At 39.8% G+C, this 24,586-nt stretch overlaps 1 long non-coding RNA gene across 3 annotated transcripts in view; it reads left to right on the top strand.

Annotated features, from left to right (window-relative positions):
• LOC134295669 (uncharacterized) overlaps positions 1-22,397 on the top strand; it is a 30,217-nt gene extending 7,820 nt beyond the window's left edge. Inside the window, exons 4-5 of one of the 3 annotated variants that reach the window (XR_010002289.1) lie at positions 16,305-16,367; positions 16,643-22,397. This is a non-coding gene — a long non-coding RNA (uncharacterized LOC134295669). Of the gene's footprint in view, positions 1-121; positions 5,048-16,304 lie in introns of those variants that run through there. The other 2 variants (XR_010002288.1, XR_010002287.1) reach the window with 2 other exon arrangements.
• The last annotated feature ends 2,189 nt before the right edge of the window (positions 22,398-24,586 follow it).

Below are 24,586 nucleotides of genomic sequence, written 5' to 3'. Positions count from 1 at the left end.
CAAAATCCATCACAACAAGCCAGCAGTTATAACTTGTGTGTCTTTGAGCAGTCTTATTGCGATTCTATGAATTTCATAGGGTTTCCTTAGGCAAGGAATACTCAGAGGTTGACTTTTTCAGTTCCTTCCTCAGAAATATTGTCAGAGTATTTGCAGCGCAGCAGTAGTTGGATGGAAGCAGTGGAGCGCAGAACGAAGAGACACTAAGAGACGTTGGTAAAACTATTTACAAAGTTTTACTGTATGCAGCAGTAATCAACACAAACAGACGTGCAGACGACAGACGAACACCGGACTGTTCTGTTCTCCAACAGAACTTGACTTGAACTCTAGGCAGACAGAACTCAACTGAACTGACGTAATCAGTATGCACAAACACTTGTGTCTGGATACTCCCTAGTTCCAGCCACACATCAAAGACATCATAGCTTCTTGGCAATTCACTCTTTCCACACTATGGTAATTCTGGATGATGCAATCAGTTGCAATACAAGCATGGCACAAATTGCATTTCAACACTATCAATTCACAAATCCCACATTAACAAATTTAACCTACCAAACCTGATATTTGTTAGTGGTTTCCATCCAAATGGTAACCAGCATTGACCCTACTTAGCTCCCAAGATCAGACAAATCTGATGCCTTTGGGCTATTTAGGTGCTATCATAATGATGAATGCCTAATCATAATTATGAAAACCAAAGGGGGGGGAGATGTGTCAGCGAGGGTTCCAGCATCAAAATAAATCCTGGGATTTGTAGTTTGTTGTTTCCTCTCTTTAACGACATCAGCAGAATTCAGAGAAACATATTTCACTTAACTCCAAATTTCAACATTGTATAGGATGGAGCCTTAGATGTGTTAAAGTGATATTAAAAGGGTGCAATTGCATGGGATTGATGTTATATTGTTGGACTGTAACTCCAGTGTTCTCACTGATCAGAACGGCTGGATTTTACCATCCCAAAAATATTTGGAGCATCTTAAAATTGTGTTCCTGATCTACACGCTTTCCAGCTTTCAATTTGATTCATTCATGGTATGAAGCTTTACAAAATATATATTTAATCTTGCAAAGTAATTTTAATAGAATGCAGAGATATGTAACCCCATGATTCTAAGTATCTTGCACATCAGTCAGGCTATGACAGCTTGAATAAGAGATCTTAAACAAAATTTGAGCATTGTTGAAACATAACCCAGGAAAATGCAGGGAGAAATCCATAAAATCTATCAGCGACTTCAAAACATAAACAAAACAAAACAAAAAAAAAAACCTGGGTAAAATTTATTTCTAAATTAAAGGTGTTGCCAGCCCTGAGAAATGAGAGAAGCTCAGAACATTTGATATCATATTTCAATTGTTTCAACTCTTTGAAAAGATGCACATGGTATTATTTCATCAGAGGGGTTTTCTAGGCATTAAAACAAACTGTATGAGCCAGGTTACATTTGGGGAAACTGAGGCATGTAATACAACCAGTAGGGTTGTGCTTTCAGGGTAAATCTTGACCGGTTTCGTCGTCCCGGTGTTTGGTGGGGCCCCCAATCCATTTTTTGCTAGCGTTTTGAAATCAGGAGGGCAGATATCTATTTTCACTCTGGGCTTCAGAAGGATCCATTTTTTACTGACCCATTATTTGGGGGGGGGGGGGTTCCCAGGCTCTCCTTCCTGTCATTTTAGGCACAGAAACTGTTTTACTCTAGAGGAGGGGTACTCAACTGCAGGCAGGCATGTACTTTCTGGGCCTGCACGCCACACATACACACCCACTCTTTCCAAAGCAAGGAGGCACATTCGCATTCTTGCTCTAGAGGAGGCGCTTGGCTACAGGCAGGCACATGCGCTTTCTGGGCCTGCATGCCACAAACTCACGTACTCTCTTTCCAAAGCAAGGAGGCAAGTCCTCATTCTTACTCTAGAGGAGGTGCTTGGTTGCAGCCAGGCGCATGCACACTTTCTGGCCCTGCACGCCACACACACTCGTTTTCCAAGGCAAGGAGGCATGGAGCACCACGTGCTCATGAAAAGCAGGCGAGGAGCCAGGATCGGCTCCTGCTTGCTTTTGTGTCAAGCTGATTTTTGTACAGAAAAGGCCTTCCCATTATGTTCTCCCGAAGGTAACGAAAAAATGGATGAAGGAAAACAGTTCAGCATACAACTCTAATAATCACCCCTTCACATTCACAGAAGATAAGTGTGTAGAACCCCTGCAAAAATAGAAAAACTAAGGCCCCTTATATCCCATGATCTGATCCCAGATGATCTTCTTATCCCAGATTATATGGAAGTGGAGACTTATATAATCCAGTTCAAAGCAGATAAACTAAGATCAGATCCTGGGGTATAAGGACAGTATAGAAGGGGCCACAATATCTTTAGACTCCCCAATAGTTCTTAATACTGTTGACAATATTTAACAAACATGCAAAAAAAGTAAATAAATATATTTTGTTATGCCTTACTAAAATTGTTCTGATTTTCTACTTTAGGAACAGTTTGCAATTTTCTGCAGTAGCCACAAAACGAAACAAAATCAATTTTAATTATTGATGCCAAACTGGTGAATAATCAAATTCATAAAAGTTAAACCTGAAAAAGTTGAAGACCAACTATGTATCTGGGAACAGCTTATGGATGAGATTGTCTCTATTCTACTTTGCCTGGAATACTCTGTCCAGTCCTGGGTACCACAATCTAGGAAAGATATTGACAAGGTGGAGCACATCCAGCGAATGCCAAACAAAATGATCAAAAGTCTGAAAATTGTGAATCGCAATGAAGAGTGGCTTAGGGACCTGTGTAGGTTGAGAGGGGACATGATAGCCATGTTTAAATATTTGAAAGGAGGTCATATTGAGGAGGAAGCAAGCTTTTCTGCTGCTCAGATACAGAGCTCCAGGAAAAGAGATTCCACCTGAACATTATGAAGAACTTTCCTGACTGTTTGCCAGTGGAGCCTCCTTCCCTGGAGGACTTTCAATAGAACATGGATGGCCATCTGTCAGGAGTGCCTTGACTGTGTCTTCCTGGCATGAACTGGGGTTGGACTGGATGGCCTTTGAGGTTTCTTTTAGCTTCTTCTCCCATACAATCCAACCTGAATGCATAAATCATTTAAGGAACATCTACTTTACTCAGCCAAGACTACCCTGGCAGCTGTTACTTAGAGGTAACAATCACTTTCCACTCCAGACTGTGGAATGACCTGCCAGAAGAGCGTTGACAGCTGGAGGTGCCATCTGAGTTTAAAACAGCACTAAAGACCAGTCTGTTCCAGCAGGCTTGTCCAGGTGATTATGGGCACTATCAAGCCAAAGTTAAGCACTTTTAAACCTCATTGATTTTGACTGCAGAGACAGAAGGCTGTGCTTAATTCTCCACATGAAATCAATGGGGCTTAATTCTAGCTTAGTTGTGCCCCATTATTGATTTTTTTTAAAAAATTATGAATTTTAAAATCTTCATGGATTGCTCCCAATATATATTGGTTTCATATCCTCTTTCACCTGTCATGTGTTTTAATGCATTCTTTCTCCATGCACAATCTTACTATTCCATTAATAATGTCACAGTACTTTCTGTAATATGGGCTAATAGGCTTCGAAATATATTAAGAATATTAATTAGGTCACCCTTTGTAAGTTTTTATTTATTACACCCAGGAAACTGAACATTTAAGATTACTCTTAAATATGCTGTTATCTTTATTGATGCAGAAGTAATCATTAACAAATTACCGTAAATACTTGAGTATAAGCCGACCCGAATATAAGCCGAGGCACCTAATTTTACCACAAAAAAACTGGGAAAACATTGACTCCAGTATAAGCCGAGGATGGTAAATTTTAGAAATAAAAATAGATACCAATAAAATTACATTAATTGCGGCATCAGTAGGTTAAATGTTTTTGAATATTTACATAAAGCTCAAATTTGGGATAAGACTGCCCAACTCTGATCAAATCATTATTCTCATCTTCTTCAATGTAAATGCCCTTATGTATCCTTTTAATAGAGTAAAATCATACATGTAATAATTAATAGAGTAAAATCATACATGTAATAATAAATAGAGTAAAATAATAAATGCACTAATAATAAGATCAAAGTGAAATAATAAATGTATGAAGAATAATAATAAAAATAGAGTAAAAATGTAATAGTAGCAACAATAATAGAGAAAAATAATAAATGTAATAATACCAATAATAATAGAGAAAAATAATAAATGTACCATATATTCTCGAGTATATGGTACCGAAATGTAAGCCAACCAGGACCCTCACCCAAGTATAAGCCGAGGGGGGCTTTTTCAGTCTTAAAAAAAGGGCTGAAAAACTATAGTCTGGCTCCCCAACAATGTGAGGGACCGTAAACTGCTGATTCAGAAAATTGCATTGGATAGACCACATCAGCTCTAGATTAATAAATATGGTTTTCTGTTGGCAAGCAGATGGTGACTACTGGACGGCATATGTTCTGTATCAGAAACTAGAGCTGATGTGGTCTATCCAATGCAGTTTTCTGAATCAGGACCCCAAATAACCAAACTGAATCTAAAGTTGACCAAAAACTGATTCGTAACCTTCTTGGTACTAATGCTGGAGAGTGGTCCCTGGGCAAAGTGGTCCCTGGCTAAAAGGGTCCCTGGTCAAAAAAAGATTAGGAGCCACTGTCTAGAGCAGCAGAAAATAAGATCATTCCATTTTCTGTCAATGTGAGATTTGTGTAATGAGAGTGTTTAAATGTAATTTGTGCCATGCTTGTATTGCAGTCAGATTGCATCATCCAGAGTGTGTAATAGTGTGTAAAGAGTTAATCACTAATGAGCTGTGATGACCTTGGTGTGTGGCTGGAACTAGGGAGGATCCAGACACAAGAGTATGTGCATATCTATTGCATCAGTTCAGTCTGTCTTGAGTTCGAGTGGAGTTTGAGATCTGTTGGAGAACAGATCAGTCCTGTTGTTTGTTCGTCGTCTGCAAGAGTCTGTTTGTGCTGTTTACTGCTCCATTCAGTAAAGCTTTGTATATTGCTTTTACAGACGTCTCAAAGTGTCGCTTCATTCTGCGCTCCATTGTTTTTCATACTGCAATACTCTGACATTTTCAACATCCCTAAATACCAAGATGTTGCCTCCATGTCTCCTGTTCTCCAAGTTAAACATACGCAACTCTGTAAGCCATTATTTAGAAGGCTTTGTTTCCAGATGTTAGACCATCTGCCCAGTTTGGACACCAAGGACTATCCTAAATTATTCTCATAATTCTTACCCATACATATGCTAAGCTAATTGTGATACACTAGCATCCCATAGCTATTTTGTTTATTATTAATTCCACATACCATATACCAAAGCGTGGTGTTGTTTGGCTCTTACACAAGAGTAGATGAAGAAACCAGCTGTCTCAACAGGAGGCATGGCCTATTGTTTCCTCTTATGGACTTTTTTTTTTTCATTTTCCATCATGTTTCATAAAACTATTTTAATCTGACTCCCATTAATGTCTTGGATTAAACAAGGAATTAGTTATTAGTGATGGCTGGAGTCCTACTGTCCATGCATCTTCCCTTCAATTGAATTGTGATGTGAATTTCGACCGGGGCTTTAAGTTGTTCGTTATCATTATCTATCATAAGTCTTTTGAGTTGGCATAACAATAGATTGAAAATCAATTTAACCTCTTTTTAAAAAACCAAACCAACAGTAAAACGACTCCATTAAACCAACAGTAATTGGTGGCAGCTATTTGCTGTACAAACCAATTTGGAATCAGTGCTGCCAATAATAAAATAATGGGGTACAACCAAGCTAGAGTTAAGCCCCATTGATTTCAGCTGGAGAATTAAGCGCCGTCTCCTGTCTCTCCAGTCGAAATCAATGGGATTTAGAAGTGCTTAACTGTGCTTGGTCGTGCCCATAATATATGAGAGAATAATTCTTTCCATTTAAGATGCATTAATTCTTGGAACAGCTACAAGAGAAAGAAGCGCCTTTCCCCCTTCTTGTAGGGTTAACATTTGGCTTGCTGCAGTTGGAAGATACATTTCCGCTGGAAGATCCATTAGCAGTTTATAATCTCTATCTCTGGGATGTCAAGAAAAGAGTGCCTGGATGATTCTGGAACACAATGAAGGGAGCGAATCCTAAGGGGAAAGGTTTGGAGCGTGCAGCCCACTCATCACTCTCTCTTCTAAAGAATGAAAATCGCATTCATCATAATGTCAAGGCAAACTGCTCAATCAGTAGGAAATTTGGCTAAAAGAATGTACCCCTAGGAAGCATCAGCTAACCAATTTTCAGGACATGTCCATGAAAACTGAGTGAGTTTAGCATTTTCAAAACTTTATATTAATGGGGCCCAGGGTGTTTCTTTCTCTGGCTATGCAATATCACTAATACAAAGAATACAAAAGGCAAGAGGCCACTATAACCAGAAATATAATCAAATAATATAAACTATAAGACAGTATTTCCTATATATGCGATTGTCATAAAACATTCAATGTACAGACAAGGATGATAGAGATTCAAAATATACTAAATGCTTCAAAAAACACGTCTCTAAACCAAAATATGATCAATGTGTTACAAACGCACATACCCTGTTTCTCCGAAAATAAGACAGGGTCTTATATTAATTTTTGCTCCCAAAGATGCACTAGGTCTTATTTTCAGGGGATGTCTTATTTTTCCATGAAGAAGAGCTCACATTTATTGTTGAACAACAAAATGAACATTTATTATATACTGTAAAGTAGTTGTCATCACAAACCAGCATAACCAGACAAACTATGAATCCTATCAAGAATTTCTTGTTACTACCATTATTTACATGTACAACAATCTATGGTACCTCTTGCAGTTTAGGTTTCACAAGGTTTCCACGCTGATTTCTCTCTATTCTAGTTTCAATGTAGTCATGAATGATGAATAATATAATAATAATAATATAATATAATAATAATATAATGATATACAATATATTAATGAGATAATATAATAATAGGATATAATAATAACAGAATAGCATAATAATATAATAATAATAGGATAATATAAAATGGAATATAATAATAATAACAGACTGTGCTAATAATAAAAAAATAATAATATGATAATATAATAGAATAATAGTATAGAATATAATGATATAAAATATATTAATAGGATAATATAAAATGGAATATAATAATAACAGAATAATAATATAATATGAAAATATAATAGAATAATAATATAATGATATAATAATAAAAGAAAAATATAATATAATATAAAATATATTAATAGGATAATATAATAATGGGATATAATAATAGTAACAGAATATGATGATAACAATATGCTAATAGAATAATAGTATAAAATAATAAGTTTCATGGTATAGGATAGTAATAAGGATGAGAGGAGAATCCCTATGCGTCCTGTACCTTTAAGAAGCTGAAGGAGCAGGACGAGTGGAAAGCCCTCTTCCTTCCCTCCCACCCTCCCTTGCCCTGGCTCCAGGAGCCAATCAGAAGCCTTGGGGGCAAAGGGAGCATGGCCAGGACGGAGCGCAGCAGCAGCCATGGAAGGTTCTTCAAGCCGCGGCTGGGGGACAGGCAAGGCAAGGCCAGCCAGGGAGGGAGGCACCGAAAGCAAGCACTTTCTCTCCCTCCGGTGTGTATGAGGAGTGCTGCTTTAGCCCTGCAGCCATGCTTCCCAATGGAACTCTGCTGCAGCCTTAGTTGCTAGGTCTTACTTTCAGGGGAGGCCTTATATTTGGCAATCCCCCCAAACCCCTGCTAGGTCTTATTCTTTGGGGAGGTCTTATTTTAGGGGAAACACGGTACATTCATAGAAAGCAGAACTCTATATTAAGGGTTTGTGAGTTCAATGACAACCAGAGTTCATGTTCCACATGGAGGACTGTATAAATCACTAATTGTAAGTCCAAATCTATATGTCCAAGTTGGTGAATCCTTTTTTAAAATCCAATGTTTTAAACAAATCCAAGGTTTGTCACTATCCACGACTGGTTTCGACTGTGTAGTCTTCCTCAGGTCGTAGTTTATGAAGGTATGGAAAACCTAGAATAGTCAATTTTCCAATGTAACACATTCTTCGAGTAAATTGATTCAATGTATCAATATCAACGTCAGAGTGGACCTACAGGGAATGCATATGAGTGGCTAGAAACACTTGTACAGGATAAAAATTACAAAGTATAGTAACAGCATTAAAGACAGGAGCATATATACTCACATAAACTCTCCTACAAGGGTGCTCTGCTACTGGTTTGATTCCTTAGGCAAGCACAAGAGAAGCAGGTAGAACTCACTGTATATAGAGAAAATTTTAAAGGGGCTCAGTATGGATATAGGTGTGGCTATGTCCCAGCCATCTGAAACAAGTTTCTCATAAAAAGAACCTATTTGAACTTCACCAAAGGTATACACCACGCTCACAGAAAACATTGAAATGAAATAGAATCAATATCACCCAACATGGCAATTCAACACATAATCAGTCACCTGTTTGCTACCATTTAGCTATGTATTTGTACCCAGGTTCTATCTGATTATTAATAGTAGTAGTATTAGTAGGAGAAGGAGGCCACTGAGACCATTGCATAGCCAAGCAGTAGGTATCACACCAAATAAGGATGTCAAGTCTTTGACTATTTCATCCTGCCATGCAAGGACAAATCATTCCCATGGTTTTCTCCCTGCCGTTCAAGAACGTGAAGATTTCCACACAGTCGTTTCCATGTATTTCACACATCCCGAAGTGTTCGGAGGAATTATTCTGCACAGATTGTGAGGCAGATGGGCTCCGGGGCACAGAGTTGTTTTATCAGGAGGTAATCGGAGGAGCTGCATCCTCCACTCAGAAAGACTAATGCACAGGGCTGGCTTATTTTCTCCCCCAACAACCTGGCTCTGTTTAAAATTATCCGTAACTAGCTGTGCCCGGCCACGCGTTGCTGTGGCTTAGTCTGGTGGTGTTGGTCAGTCTACATTAGGTTGTATTTATGCAGTGACCTCCACCCTTCTTTATACTCACATTAGTAGTAGTATTTCAAGTCTGTTACCTTCTTCAATTTTTGTGTTGATTGATAATTGCTTGAGATCCCTGTTGTCTTTGGTTTGTTGTTAGTTGTAATGTCTGATTCTGCTGAGTGCGGTTTATATTTTTATTGTGGTACAATAGTCCTTTTTTTGTTTTGCCTGTGTAGGTGTTTATTATTATTGTTGTTGTTGTGGTCATGAAGGTTGGATAAGTTAGATGCTACTGTATTGTTTTTTGGAGGCCCAGTGTAGCACTGACTGGCCTCTCAGCCTCAGTGCCTGGCTGTTTCTTGCCTGTGATGGTGTTGATTCTTATTGTTGTTGTTGTTGTTATTGTTATTATTGTAATTGTTTTTTTGGAGGCCAAGTGTGAATGTAGGGATTGGGGAGGTGGATGAGTTGTGTTGTCAAATTTGGTATTTGTTATAGTCACAATGCGTTGTTGTGAGTTTTGTGGATCCGGATTGTGGTTTTGTGGTGTAGTTGTGTTGTTACAACCGGGAGAAAAGGCTTTTGTGTTGTGTTGTCAAGTTTTGTATTTCTGGGGCGTTTAGTTGTGCACCAAGTTTCGTATTACTGGGGCGTTTAGTTGTGTTGTTATAGTCACGATGCATTGTTGTGAGTTTTGTGGGTCCGGATTGTGGTTTTGTGGTGTGGTTGTGTTGTTACAACTGGGAGGCAAGGCTTTTGCGTTGTGTTGTCAAGTTTTATATTTCTGGGGTGTTTAGTTGTGTGCCAAGTTTCGTATTTCTGGGGCGTTTAGTTGTGTTGTTATAGTCACGATGTGTTGTTGTGAGTTTTATGGGTCCGGATTGTGGTTTTGTGGTGTGGCTGTGTTGTTACAACCTGGAGGGAAGGCTTTTGCGTTGTGTTGCCAAGTTTCGTATTTCTGGGGCGTTTAGTTGTGTTGTTATAGTCACAATGTGTTGTTGTGAGTTTTGTGGGTCCTGTGTGGTTTTGTGGTGTGGCTGTGTTGTTACAACTGGGAGGCAAGGCTTTTGCATTGTGTTGCCAAGTTTTGTATTTCTGGGGCGTTTAGTTGTGTTGTTATCGCATGATGCGTTGTTGTGAGTTTTGTGGGTCCGGATTGTGGTTTTGTGGTGTGGTTGTGTTGTTGTAACCGGGAGGCAAGCCTTTTGCATTGTGTTGCCAAATTTCGTATTTCTGGGATGTTTAGTTTTGTTGTTATAGTCACTGCGCAAACAACTTTATCATTTTATATATATAGATTAATGCCGTCTTCAGAACTTGCAAGTAGCTAGCGGGTCTGCAAGTCGGATGTGCTGAAGTCGGATCTTCTGGTATGTCTTCTGGTTCAGCATGTGCAAAATGGTTTTGGAGTTTAAACTAAGCTGAACAAGGAACAGGTGGGGAGAACTGAGAGTCAGATAATTCAAAAGTATCTATTTGATAGTCTATAGCAGGGGTCCCCAAACTAAGGCCCGGGGGCCGGATGCGGCCCTCCGAGGTCATTTACCTGGCCCCCGCCCTCAGTTTTATAATATAATATATTGTATATACATATAATATTGATAATAATATTATAATGTAATACAATATAACACTAATAATAATACCATATAATAATATTATATTCTATATTATGTATAATATTACTAATAATATTACAGTATAGTGGTATAGTTCAATATAGTAATATATAATGCTAATATTGTGCTATGCTAATAATATAATATATTGTATGTACATATAATTTGTAAGCCACTCTGAGTCCCCTTTGGGGTGAGAAGGGTGTGGTACAAATGTAATAATAATAATAATAATAATAATAATAATAATAATAATAATAATAATAATAATAAGTTTATTTGTATCCCGCCTCCATCTCCCCCGAAGGGGACTCGGGGCGGCTTACAGCAAAATCAAAATACAAACAATGATAAAATATAAAACAATATAAAATGTAGTAAATAAATGCAGTAAATAAATAATAAATAAATACATTTTAGACTTAGGCTCGCCCAAAGTCTGAAATGACTTGAAGGCACACAACAACAACAACAACAACAACAACAACCACAACCCTAATTAACTTGACTATCTCATTGGCCAGAAGCAGGACCACGCTTCCCATTGAAATCCTGATAAATGTATGTTGGTTAAAATTGTTTTTATTTTTAAATATTGTATTGTTCTTTCATTGTTCTTGTTGTTGTTGTTGTTTTTGAACTACAAATAAGACATATGCAGTGTGCATCGGAATTTGTTTGTATTTTTTTTTTCAAATGATAATCCGGCCCCTCGACAGTCTGAAGGATTGTGGACCGGCCCTCGGCTTAAAAAGTTTGAGGACCCCTGGTCTATAGTCTTCCGGTGCTACCCATAGATTGTGCCCAAAGCCGCCTACCAGACATCGTTAAGGATGGAGATGCTCAGATTTTGCGTGAATGTTATTTTCTAGGCATAACAAATTCTTTAATCCATCTGGCATGAGACTAAGCAAGATTTTGCATAGTTTCCGCTAATTTATAGTTTGAAAATACAGTAGAGTCTCACTTATCCAACATAAACGGGCCGGCAGAACGTTGGATAAGTGAATATGTTGGATAATAAGGAGGGATTAAGGAAAAGCCTATTAAACATCAAATTAGGTTATGATTTTACAAATTAAGCACCAAAACATCATGCTATACAACAATTTTGACAGAAAAAGTAGTTCAATATGCAGTAATGCTATGTAGTAATTACTGTATTTACGAATTTAGCACTGAAATATTATGATGTTTTGAAAACATTGACTAAAAAAATGTGTTGGATAATCCAGAATGTTGGATAAATGAGTGTTGGATAAGTGAGACTCTACTGTACTACATCAAGTCCAATCCCCTTTTTCCAGGCAGAAAGACACAATCAGAGCACTCCCAACAGATGGCCATCCAGCCTCTGCTGAAAAATATCCAGTGAGGGAGAGTATTATAGTTAGAAGAGACTCCCAAAGGTCATCCAGCCCAATACTCTTCTGCCAAACTCTCCTGACAGTCTCTGTTTTAAAAAAACCTTCAGACAGAGAGCCCATTGGATTCCCAGACAGCAGGATATTCCACCATCGAACAGCTCTTATGGTTAGAAAAAAATACTTGAATATTCAAGTAGAATCACTTTTCCTGGAGTGTTAATTCATTGCTCCGTGTCCTTGTCTCTAGAGCAGCAGAAAGACATAGTAGCCCTAAGCATGTTTTAGCATATTTTAAACTATGTGCTTTTTAACAGAACTGAAGTTTTAATTATGTTTCTCAGATTTTGTATTGCTACAGTGTTAGCTAAAGTGTTATTTTAAATTTTTGTAGATCACGTTCAGTCCCTTGGCAGAAGAAAGGTGGGATATAAACTCAATTAATGGAATCCGATGAAGTTTATGCTAGACATTTCTTCTCAGTCTCCGATATGCTATAGGATTTCTGTATAACCTTCAAGGCACAAAGCATAATTTTGGGAAAACCCCCATTTTTACACAAAACTAGTATGTTTTACCTTTTATGAATCCGTGCACCTACTAGTGGCATTTGTTGGCCCCCATATCAATGGGGCACAGAACTTGTATTTTCTTTCCTGAATCTACACCCCCCGAGATACTAAATAAGGTTCAAAATCAGCCTGGACTAATCCTGGTTGAAGGGCATTTGAGCTTTTTCTCTCTCCTCAAAAAAATGAATGGCGAAGGCAACCCAATATTAGATCAATGCTCTTTTAAAGCTTGGTGTTAAAATTATAATCCCACTAAGTTTCTGATTCAACTTTATCCTCCTAATTTGCTGGACTTGCAAATTGCACATATACTATAACTGCTCTAAAGGCGCTCTCCAAGGTGCTGAATCAAGCATCTGGGGGTCAGCACCATGGATAGTTCTTAAGTGTGGGCTAAACCAAGGGTGCATCTACACTGTAGAATTAATGCAGCCTGATACCACTTTAATTGCTAATGTCAGTGCTATGAAATCCAGCACTCTTTGGCAGGAAATGCTACAGTCCTTACAAAACACGCATGGGCAAACCTTGGCCCTCCAGGTGTTTTGGACTTCTATAATTCCTAGCAGCCAGTAGGCTGTTGAGAATTGTGGGAGTTTATTTATTTATTTATTTACAGTATTTATATTCTGCCCTTCTCACCCCGAGGGGGACTCAGGGCGGATCACATTATATACATATAAGGCAAACATTCAATGTCCATATACACATAGAACCGAGACAGAGACAGACGCAGAGGCAATTTAACCTCCTCCTGAGGGGATGTTCGATTCTGGCCACGGGGGGAGCAGCTGCTTCGTCATCCACTGTGACGGCACTTCCTCATTCCAACGTCGTAAATTAGTTAAATTTGCCTCCCCACTTTATAAGTGGTACCTTATTTCTTACTTGATAGATGCAACTATCTTTCGGGTTGCTAGGTCAGCAACGAGCAGGGGCTATTTTATTTTTATTTTTTAATTGACAGGTGCTCTCACCCCGCCTCGAACTCATGAGTGATTTATTGCAGCAGGCTGCTCACCAGCCTGTGCCACAGCCTGGCCCCAGTGTTGAAGTCCAAAATACCTGGAGAGCCAAAGTTTCCCCATGCCTCTTCCTGGCCTGCACCTTGGCCTCCACCTCCATGGGACTTAGCTGCTCCTCACTGGTGCATGTGGAGCCAGCACATTCCCCTTCTTCCAGGCCAGAAACGAAGGAGGAGGCAACTCTTCTATCTCCTCTTCCTCCTTCTCTGCTGTCGCCACCTTCCTCAAAGGCAAGTTCCCCCTCGGAAAGAATAACAACAGGAACAAGGGGGGAGGGAAGGAGAGCCCTAGACAGCTGCATGCCCATGTTGTGGTGGAGGAGGGGGAGGACAAAGAGGAAGAGGAGCTGCCCTCCTTGCTAACAGGGGCAGAGGGCCAGAAGAAGGGGAGTGTGCTGGCGAGGAGCAGCTGAATTCCATGGCAGTGGAGGCCAGGTGCAAGCCAGGAAGAGGCTCTGCCCAGGGCTGGCCCTGATGACCACAACCTCCTGGACACAGCCGTTGACCAAGCAAACTGCCTATGTGTTAAACCCTCCCCCTCTCTGCACCAACCCCCCCTGGGCTCCTCCCTCCATAGAATCATAGAATCATAGAATCATAGAATCATAGAATAGTAGAGTTGGAAGAGACCACATGGGCCATGTAGTCCAACCCCCTGCTAAGAAGCAGGAAATCGCATTCAAAGCACCCCCGACAGATGGCCATCCAGCCTCTGCTTAAAAGCCTCCAAGGAAGGAGCCTCCACCACGGCCCGGGGGAGAGAGTTCCACTGTCGAACAGCCCTCACTGTGAGGAAGTTCTTCCTGATGTTCAGGTGGAATCTCCTTTCCTGTAGTTTGAAGCCATTGTTCCGTGTCCTAGTCTGTAGGGCAGCAGAAAACAAGCTCCCTCCCTCCTCCCTTTGACTTCCCCTCACATATTTGTACATGGCTATCATGTCTCCTCTCAGCCTTCTCTTCTGCAGGCTAAACATGCCCAGCTCTTTAAGCCGCTCCTCATAGGGCTTGTTCTCCAGACCCTTAATCATTTTAGTCGCCCTCCTCTGGACGCTTTCCAGCTTGTCAACATCTCCCTTCAACTGTGGTGCCCAAAATTGGACACAGTATTCCAGGTGTGGTCTGACCAAGGCAGAATAGAGGGGGAGCAGGACTTCCCTGGATCTAGACGCTCCCTCCCTGTCCGGCCCATCCACCCTGTTCCGGACCACCATGTGGCCCCCAAGTTAAAAAGTTTGTCCATGCCTGCCCTAAATACTACTTGCTGGATATGATGTGGAGTAAGTATGGAGGGTTAGCCAGTACAGGCAGTCTTCAAGTTACAAATATCCAATTTACGAGGGTTGAATGGAAAATAATGCCTCCACCTTCGTAACTCCTCAACAGACAGTAATCCTGGTCTTCGGCAGGTCCTGGCTTGTTCAGCAGACTCTCCTCTACAGTTCCATTTGGCAGGAAGCCTTAGCATTGAACGGTTGTGTTGTTAAAGTGCGAAGTATGGAACCACACGCAGATGGTTGGTCAATGCAACTTAAGCAATGTGAAGTCATTGAATTCTTAACAGCAGAAGGGGTCACCCCAAAGGAGACTCATCAGAGAATGCAAGCTGTTGATGGTGATTGTGTTGATGTGAGTCCTGTGCGTCATTGGGCGAGTAAGTTTAAAGATGTTGAGGTGGGAACATCTGACTTGCGTGACAAACAAAGACTTGGACATCCTGTGACAGCAACCACCGAGTTTCACAAGCAAAAGGTTGACAGATTGATCCAGGACGATCATCATATCACTCAGATATTTCAAGCATAATTGGCATTTCACAAGAACGTGTGGGTCACATTATTGCTTTGCTTGGCTATTGGAAGGTCTGTGCACGATGGGTTCTGTGAGACGCTGGTTGCAGAAACAGAGTGTCGACTTTTTCCGTGACGTCTTCAGAAAACATGTTCATCGTTGGCAGAAATGTATCCAATTGTCTGGTGATTATGTGGAAAATGAATAGTAGTAGTTAAAGAGCACATTCCAAGGATTATTTCTGCGTTTGATTTATTAAAATATTCCCATCCAAACCCAAGTAACGAAAGTGGAGGCATTACTTTTCATTCAACCCTTGCACAAATGAATCACGAGGGGTGTGTGTGAGAGAGCAGGAAATGAGAGACATCTATCCCTAAGAAGGGAAATTCACTCCTGGTTTCATAGGATAGTAGAGATTTGTGGTAGGACCGGGCTGTGGCGCAGGCTGGAAAGCAAGCCAGCTGCAACAAATCAACAAATCACTCTGACCAAGAGGACATGAGTTCGAGGCCAGCCCGGTGCCTGCGTCTTGTCTCTGTCTCTGTTCTATGTCATGGCATTGAATGTTTGCCTTTATGTGTGCAATGTGATCCACCCTAAGAAGGGCAGAATATAAATGCTATAAATAAATAATAAATAATAATAAATAGAAGCATTAAGATATTATTTGGAGGGAGTTTATTAATTTGATGATTACAAGCATGATTGAAGAAGGGGGAAATATTTTATTCCCCTTTAGCAGTTTAATTGTGTTACTTTAGTTTATTGTGTCTGTCGTATGTTGTTTTTATCATTTTTTTTTTGTTTGGTTTGATTTCTGTTAAATGTTGTTGTGTGTATATAAAAGGTTTACGTGTTAATACAAAACATTATTTTACAAAGTAAGACGACATGTCCTCTTCCAGTTCCACATTTCAGAGAAGCTGGTTTTCCTTCCCTTCCAGATTTCTTCCTTGACCACCTTTCATAATGAGGAACGGGAAATATCAGCGATGATCCTGACTTTGGTATTTAATTATGATTTATGTAGTTGTGCATGTTTTTAAAAACACCCAATATAAGCAATTACTAATAGTAAAGTCAGTGCCCTATCCATTCATTTCGCCTGTTTGTCATCGACAGCTTTTGAAGGCAAGGAGTGTGCCGAGGAGTCGTGTTTTAAATTAATGCATCAATTTAATATCTTTCGTGCCGTTTGCATTTTTACAAGCTGCAAATATTCTTCCTCCAAGATTAATATATAATTCCATTAAGGTTAATTAGTTGTTTTACATCCCGACAGCTACTTATCCTGTGATAATTCATGCCAGCTTTTGGCAGTGCAGAGGGTTTTAAAGACTTGCAGCAGTTTACGGGAAAGTAGCTGTCTACATTTTGCAGAAATCCTCTGCTAAGATGGTTGTTGCAGCAGGACCGCCTTTCGCAAAATGTGGGCGAAGGAGAGAATTGGGTCCAGTGCCCTCTAGTGCTTTCGGGTTGGACTTGCAACACAGAATCCCAGAATCATCGAGTTGGAAGAGACCCCAGATGCCATCCAGTCCAACCCCATTCAGCCAGGCAGGAACACACAACTCCTCTGACAAATGGTCATCCAGCCTCTGTTGAAAAACCTCCAGAGAAGGAAGCTCCACTGGATTCCCAGACAGCATTTTCTGTTGTTAAACAGCTCTAACCATCACGAAGTTCTTCCTAATGTGTTCCACCAAACACAGTGCCCAAACACGAGTCAAGGAACATGAAAGGCACTGCAGACTAAATCAACCAGAAGTCAGCCATAGCAGAGCCCTTGATGAACCAACCTGGACACAGGATAGTATTTGAGAACACAGAAATGCTGGACCACTCCAACAACTATCATGTCAGACTACACAGAGAAGCCATTGAAATCCACCATCGTGTGGACAATTTCAACAGAAAGAAGGAAACCATGAAAATGAACAAAATCTGGCTACCAGTATTAAAAAAAACGCCAAAATCAGAACAGTAAATAAGGAGCAACACTCTGAAAGCAGAAGAATTCCAGATATGAATCTGGGGGCCGGGCTGTGGCGCAGCTGGCTAGTAACCAGCTGCTATAAATCACTACTGACCAAGAGGTCATGAGTTCGAAGCCAGGGTCGGGTTAAGCCTCTGACCATTAAAAAAAAAAAAGCCCCGGCTTGCTGTTGACCTATGCAGCCCCGAAAGACAGTTGCATCTGTCAAGTAGGGAAAATTTAGGTACGCTTTATGCGGGAGGCTAATTTAACTAATTTACAACACCATAAAAAAACTGCCAGCAAAACACGAGGAAAAGAATGAGGAAGAACAGCCACCAGTGGACGGTGAAGCAAAAGCTCCCCCTGTGGCCAGAATCGTGAAGCTGGAAAGATGTTAAATGCCTCTGTGTTTGTCTAAACTGAATGTTGTTTGTCTATTGGCATTGAATGTTTGCCATATATGTGTTCATTGCAATCCGCGCTGAGTCCCCTTTGGGGTGAGAAGGGCAGAATATAAATACTGTAAATCAATCAATCAATCAATCAAGGGCAGCTAATGACTCTGAACAAAGGATTCCCCCAGGCCAGGAGGTGAGGATGGGAAGGCCATTTCATGCTAACAAAGGTGATTAATTACAACATTCACACTGGCCTCAAACATACAAGAGTTCTTTTCCCCACCCTGGAACTTCTACAGATATATAAATCTTCCTTCTTAGTTTCTCCATATACCTCACAACCTCTGAGGATGCCTGCCATAGATGTGGGCAAAACGTCAGGAGAGAATGCTTCTGGAACATGGCCATACAGCCCGGAAAACACACAACAACCCTGATTCCAGCCATGAAAGCCTTCGAAAACACAGTTCTGTCAGAGTAATTTACGCAGCGCAGCAGTAGTTGGATGGAATCAGTGGAGCGCAGAACGAAGAAACATCCAGAGACTTTGGTAAAACTATATACAAGTTTTATTGTACAAGACAAACAGACTTTTAGACAAACACAGGACTTGACTATCACTCAGAACTGAACTGATGCAATCAGTAATGCATACACACTTGTGTCTGGACACTCCCTGGTTCCAGCCACACATCAAGGTCATCACAGCTTCTCAGTAATTAATTCTTTCCAGACACTCTGGATGATGCAATCAGTATGCAATACTGGCAAGACTCAAATTTCATTTAAACACTACCAATACACAAATCCCACATTAACAAGTTCTTCCAAATGTTTAGGTGGAATCCTGCACTTTGAATCCATTGTGTCCTAGTCTCAAGAGTAGCAGAAAACAAGCTTGCCACTTCCTCAATGTGATATTCTTTCAGATATTTCAACTTGGCCACCTTGTCCCCTCTAAACATTATCTATCCCAAATTAAACATACCCAAATTCCTATGCCTTAGGGCCTGGTTTTTAGACATTTTATTATTGTATTATTTTGATCACCTTTCTCTGGACACATGTTCAATTTGTCCATATATCCTTCTTGAATTGCTTTGCCCAGAACTGGACACATTCTTACTCCAGGTGAAGTCTGACCAAAACAGAAAAGAGTGGGACTATGGGCGCTTCTAGAAGAGTCAAAATGCGGGTCAAATAAGTAGGGCAAAAATCATGGGACCTGACAACAAGCCCAAGCACAGACCTGTCAGTCCTGGTAAATGCTCCACGACTATCCTGACACCTTCGTTTGTCACAGATTTGGATAAGGGACATCTCCTGGAAGTTTACTTTTATAAAATTGACATTCTGAGATGCGCTGGACCTCATGTGGATATCTAAATGTACACACAAGCACATTTCTTATTATAGTAGTGTCTCACTTATCCAACATAAACGAGCCGACAGAACGTTGGATAAGCAAATATGTTGGATAATAAGGAGAGATTAAGGAAAAGCCTATTAAACATGAAATTAGGTTATGATTTTACAAATTTAGCACCAAAATATCATATTTAACAACAAATTTGACAGAAAAAGCAGTTCAATACACAGTAATGTTATGTAGTAATTATTGTATTTACGAATTTAGCACCAAAACATTGCAACATTGACTACAAAAACATTGACTACTAAAAGGCAGACTGCGTTGGATAATCCAGAACGCTGAATGTTGGATAAGTGAGACTCTACTGTATTTATTTTTCTCCCTACTGTAAACTCTGTTTAATTTCATAAAGATCAGAACAAAGGAATGGTTGCAGGGAGTTCTCATTATAATTGCTTTCCATTTGTGTTTCAATTCAGCCACCTGTGTGCCTGTGGCTCCATTTAATTACAGCCCAGATCAGCTGTTTCGGGATTTTAAAATGCATACATGTGCTGGAGCAGTCCACATCAAGGTATACGAACAAAATCACATGTTTTCCTTGACTTCAGGGATATACAGTGATGCAAATATGTGCATTTTCCAGACAAAATTGGATTTCAAGCACACCATTTTAACATGTGTTTTTCAGTCATTAATCTGAATCAGCTCACATTTTCGTGAAATGTCATTTAGCTGCCACCTATTTTATCCCGGTTTCTTCTGCGGTTTAGGGCCTGTGTAGAAGGGCCTTGAGTCTGCACTGCCAGATAATCTAGTTCAAAGCAGATAATTTGGATTTTATTTGACAGTTTAGAAGGGGTCAAAAACTCCTAGATCCCTTTCACATGGATTGTTTTCAAGCCAAGTGTCACCCATTCTACCTGTGCATTTCATTTTCTGCAGAAGTGTAATACCTTTGCATTTCTCCCTGTTGAAAATCATTTTATTAGTTTTGGCCCACTTCCCTGATTTGATAAGATCATTTGGGATACTGACCCTATCCTTTAGGGCATTAGCCCTCCTCCTAGTTTGGTGTCATCTGCAAATGTGATCAGCGTGTCTTCTATTCCCTCATCAAAGTCATTGATACAGATCTTGAATAGCCTTGGGTCCAGGACAACCTAAAGAAGACTTTGTACAACTACATCTCCCACAATTCCATAGCACTAAACCATGGCAGTTAAAGTGGTGTCCAACTGCATTGCTTCCACTGTGTAGATATCCTCCTAGAGATTCCTATAGATAAAGTTTTAACAAAATTTCAAATACTGTATATACTCGAGTATAAGCCTAGTTTTTCAGCCCTTTTTTATGACTGAAAAAAAAACCTCCTCGGCTTATGCTTGGGTGAGGGTCCTGGTGGGCTTATATTCAGGTTAGTTTATACTCAAGTATATATGGTATATTTATTATTTTTCTCTATTATTATTGGTATTGTTATATTTATTATTTTACTCTATTCATTATTATTATTACATTTATTATTTTACTCTATTATTGTTGTTACTTTTACATTTATTTTACTCTATTTTTATTATTATTAATACATTTATTATTTTACTGCATTTATTATTATTATTATTACATTATTTATTTATTTATTTACAGTATTTATATTCCGGCCTTCTCACCCCGAAGGGGACTCAGGGCGGATTACAATGAACACATATATGGCAAACATTCAATGCCAACAGACAAACAACATATATAGACAGACACAGAGGCATTTAACTTTTTTTTTTCCAGCTTCATGATTCCGGCCACTGGTGGCTGTACTTCCTCATTCCCTTCCTCGTGTTTTGCTGGCAGTTTTATGATGTTGTAAATTAGTTAAATTAGCCTCCCGCATAAAGCGCACCTAAATTTCCCTAATTGACAGATGCAACTGTCTTTCGGGGCTGCATAGGTCAACAGCAAGCCGGGCTATTTAATGGTCGGGGGCTTAACCCGACCCGGGCTTCAAACTTATGACCTCTCGGTCAGTAGTGATTTATTGCAGCTGATTACTAGCCAGCTGCGCCACAGCCCGGCCCATTATTTCACTCTATTATTATTAAAAGGATACATAAGCACATTTACATTGAAGAAGATGAAAATAATGATTTAATCAGAGTTGAACAGTCATATCTCAAATTGCAGTTTTGTGTAAAGATTCAAAAACATTTAAACTAGTGATGCCTCAATTAATGTAATTTTATTGGGATCTCGGCTTATACTGGAGTCAATGTTTTCCCAGGTTTTTTGTGGTAAAATTAGGTGCCTCGGCTTATATTTGGGTCGGCTTATACTCGAGTATATACGGTAATCAAATTCTCAAACCTGCAACCTGCAAATACTCACTGTACTTGACCAAACGGAACTGCTATGATTATGCAGTGTGTATATACCCAAAATCAGCAAAAAGTCCTTCAGCAGAGTGGAGAAACATCTGGGAAAACAGAAAGACTGCAAAGGCTTTCCAATTTTGTTTTGATTTTTTGGGAAAGCTTTCTCTCCGAGCTTTCTGCTTTCTGGAAAATACTGAAGGACCCCATGACTTTAGAGGTGCCCAACAGGTGTGTTCAGCTGGAGTTCAGCTAGGTTTGGCTTTTAACTCGCCCGGTCTCCTAACGACAGAAATATGAGATTATTAACCATCAGAGTCCAAGGGAATTAGCCCATAGCTGATCAATTTAATGTACTCAGATTTGCACGGGGTAAAAATTAACCACTTTGAATAGTGGGAAAGCAGAGCGGAGCTGCAAATCTCCCAGTGTCATTAAGAATTCTCTCCCACCACGCTCCATGAAATTTGCTTTCGCCTCCCAAATCTTTAGCACTGCAATATAGTAATTTAAAACTTCTCTCGGGCTTTGAGAAATACAGTTTGGACATCCCCCAAATAACTGGAAGGCCAAGTTCCCAAGAGAATGGAAACATAGCAAATATGGAATAGATTCAAGGTGTGAATGGTTTTCATTGTTTTGCTCTTTGCAACGCTTGAAATGTGTGGAGCGAAGAAAGGAAAATTTATTGCAAGGCAGAATTTGTATTTGGAGGAACAATCTTTCATAATTGATGCTCAGGCTTTTAAGTAACTGTCTTGTATGTTGTTCTGCTTATTACGGGAATGTTTAATCTGCTGTTAAATTTTATACATGAAATGCTGTTATGCTGTTGTTCGGGCTTGTCCCTATGTAAGCTGCCCCGAGTCCCTTTGGGGAGATGGGGCAGAGTATAAGAATAAAGATTATTATTATTATTATTATTATTATTATTATTATTATTATTATTATTATTATTTTATTATGACACAGCAAACGAGATCTATATGTTGGATTTCATAGAATCATAGAATCATAGAATCATAGAATCATAGAATAGTAGAGTTGGAAGAGACCTCATGGGCCATCCAGTCCAACCCCCTGCCAAGAAGCAGGAAATCGCATTCAAAGCACCCCCGACAGATGGCCATCCAGCCTCTGCTTAAAAGCCTCCAAGGAAGGAGCCTCCACCACAGTCCGGGAGAGAGAGTTCCACTGTCGAACAGCCCTCACACTTAGGAAGTTCTTCCTGATGTTCAGGTGGAATCTCCTTTCCTGTAGTATCACAAAATCACAGGTCGAACACTTCCCAAGTGTCTAGGACTGTGTGATCTATTATTATTATTATTATTATTATTATTATTATTATTATTATTATTATTATTATTATTATTATTATTATTATTTTGACACAGCAAACAAGATAGACATGCTGGATTTCGTATCACAAAATCACAAGTCGAACATTTCCCAAGTGTCTAGGACTGTGTGATGTATTTTCGGATGATGCGTGCAGATCCCAGCAGGGTGGCCTTTTGCAGTTGGCAGATCGTAATTTTGTCAATGTCTATTGTTTCCAAATGCCAGCTGAGATCTTTTGGCAAAGCACCCAGTGTGCCCATCACCACTGGGACCACCTGCACTGGTTTCTGCCAGAGTCTTTGCAGTTCAATCGTGAGGTCCTGATAGCGGCTGAGTTTTTTCTGTTGTTTTTCATCAATGCGACTGTCACCTGTGATGGCAACATCAATGATCCAAACCTTTTTCTTTCCCACAACTGTGATGTCTGGTGTGTTGTGTTCCAGAACTTTGTCAGTCTGGATTCGGAAGTCCCACAGTATCTTTGCGTGCTCATTTTCCAGGACTTTTGCAGGTTTGTGATCCCACCAGTTCTTTACTGCTGGGAGGTGGTACTTGAGGCATAAGTTCAAATGGATCATTTGGGCCACATGGTTGTGCCTCTGTTTGTAGTCAGTCTGTGCGATTTTCTTACAGTAGCTGAGGATATAATGGTCATGAGTTTTCTTGTTTTTCTGTCCCAATTGTCCAGTTCCATCTGTGTCCAGTTTATGATGCCAGCAGTATATCTTATGACAGGTATGGCCCATGTGTTTATGGCCTTGATGGTGTTGCCTCCATTGAGCTTGCTTTTGAGAATTTTTCTGACCCTTTGTGTGTATTCTTTGCTGACCACAGTTTTCATATGTTCATGCTTGATGTTATCCAGCTGTAGTATGCCCAGATATTTATTATTATTATTATTTCGTGTCAGGAGTGACTTGAGAAATGACACAACAACAACAACAACAACAACAACAACAACAACAACAACAACAATCATCATCATAATACACTTTATATTCCACTCTTCTCCCCTAGGGGACTCAGAGCGGATGACAGTAGAGTAGAGTCTTGCTTATCCAACGTTCTGTATTACCCAACGCAGTCTGCCTTTTAGTGGTCAATGTTTTTAATACATTGCGATGTTTTGGTGCTAAATTCATAAATACAGTAATGACTACACAACATTACCGTGTATTGAACTGCTTTTTCTGCCAATTTGTTTTGGTGCTTAATTTGTAAAATCAAGCACCAAATGATGTTTGGTGCTTAATTTGTAAAATCATAATGTAAATGTGACACTTAATAGGCTTTTCCTTAATCCCTCCTTTTTATCCAACATTTTCACTTATCCATCGTTCTGCCGGCCCATTTATGTTGGCTAAGCAAGACCCTACTGTATTTACATACAAAGGCAAATATTCAATGCCTTTACAATCACAGATACAGTGAGACACACAAACACACACAAAGACTAGGCTTCTCCTTTCATTTCCGGCTTCTGGAGGCGGTGTTGATCTCTCATCTCATTTTCAACCCGAGGAGCGTTGTTACTTCCTGATCGTGTGGCTGGCAAGATTGGTGAGAGTTTCTCTTGCCTTTCCCCCCGCCTGAAGCAGTACCTATTTATCTACTCACATTGGCATGTTTTCAAACTTGGGAATTTCTGGCATGATCTTAACAGTCTAATATCAAGTTTTATAATACCAAAAGTATTCTGGTTGGACGTTTAAAAGACTTGATATACATTTCTGAAAGTGTTAAAACATGCTCATCCTAAAGACCTTCTAAT

The sequence above is a fragment of the Anolis carolinensis genome, chromosome 1 (assembly GCF_035594765.1).
Source record: "Anolis carolinensis isolate JA03-04 chromosome 1, rAnoCar3.1.pri, whole genome shotgun sequence".
NCBI lineage: Eukaryota > Metazoa > Chordata > Lepidosauria > Squamata > Dactyloidae > Anolis > Anolis carolinensis.
Note: the sequence above shows the minus strand (reverse complement) of the source record. Positions and strands in the feature narration are given on the sequence as shown.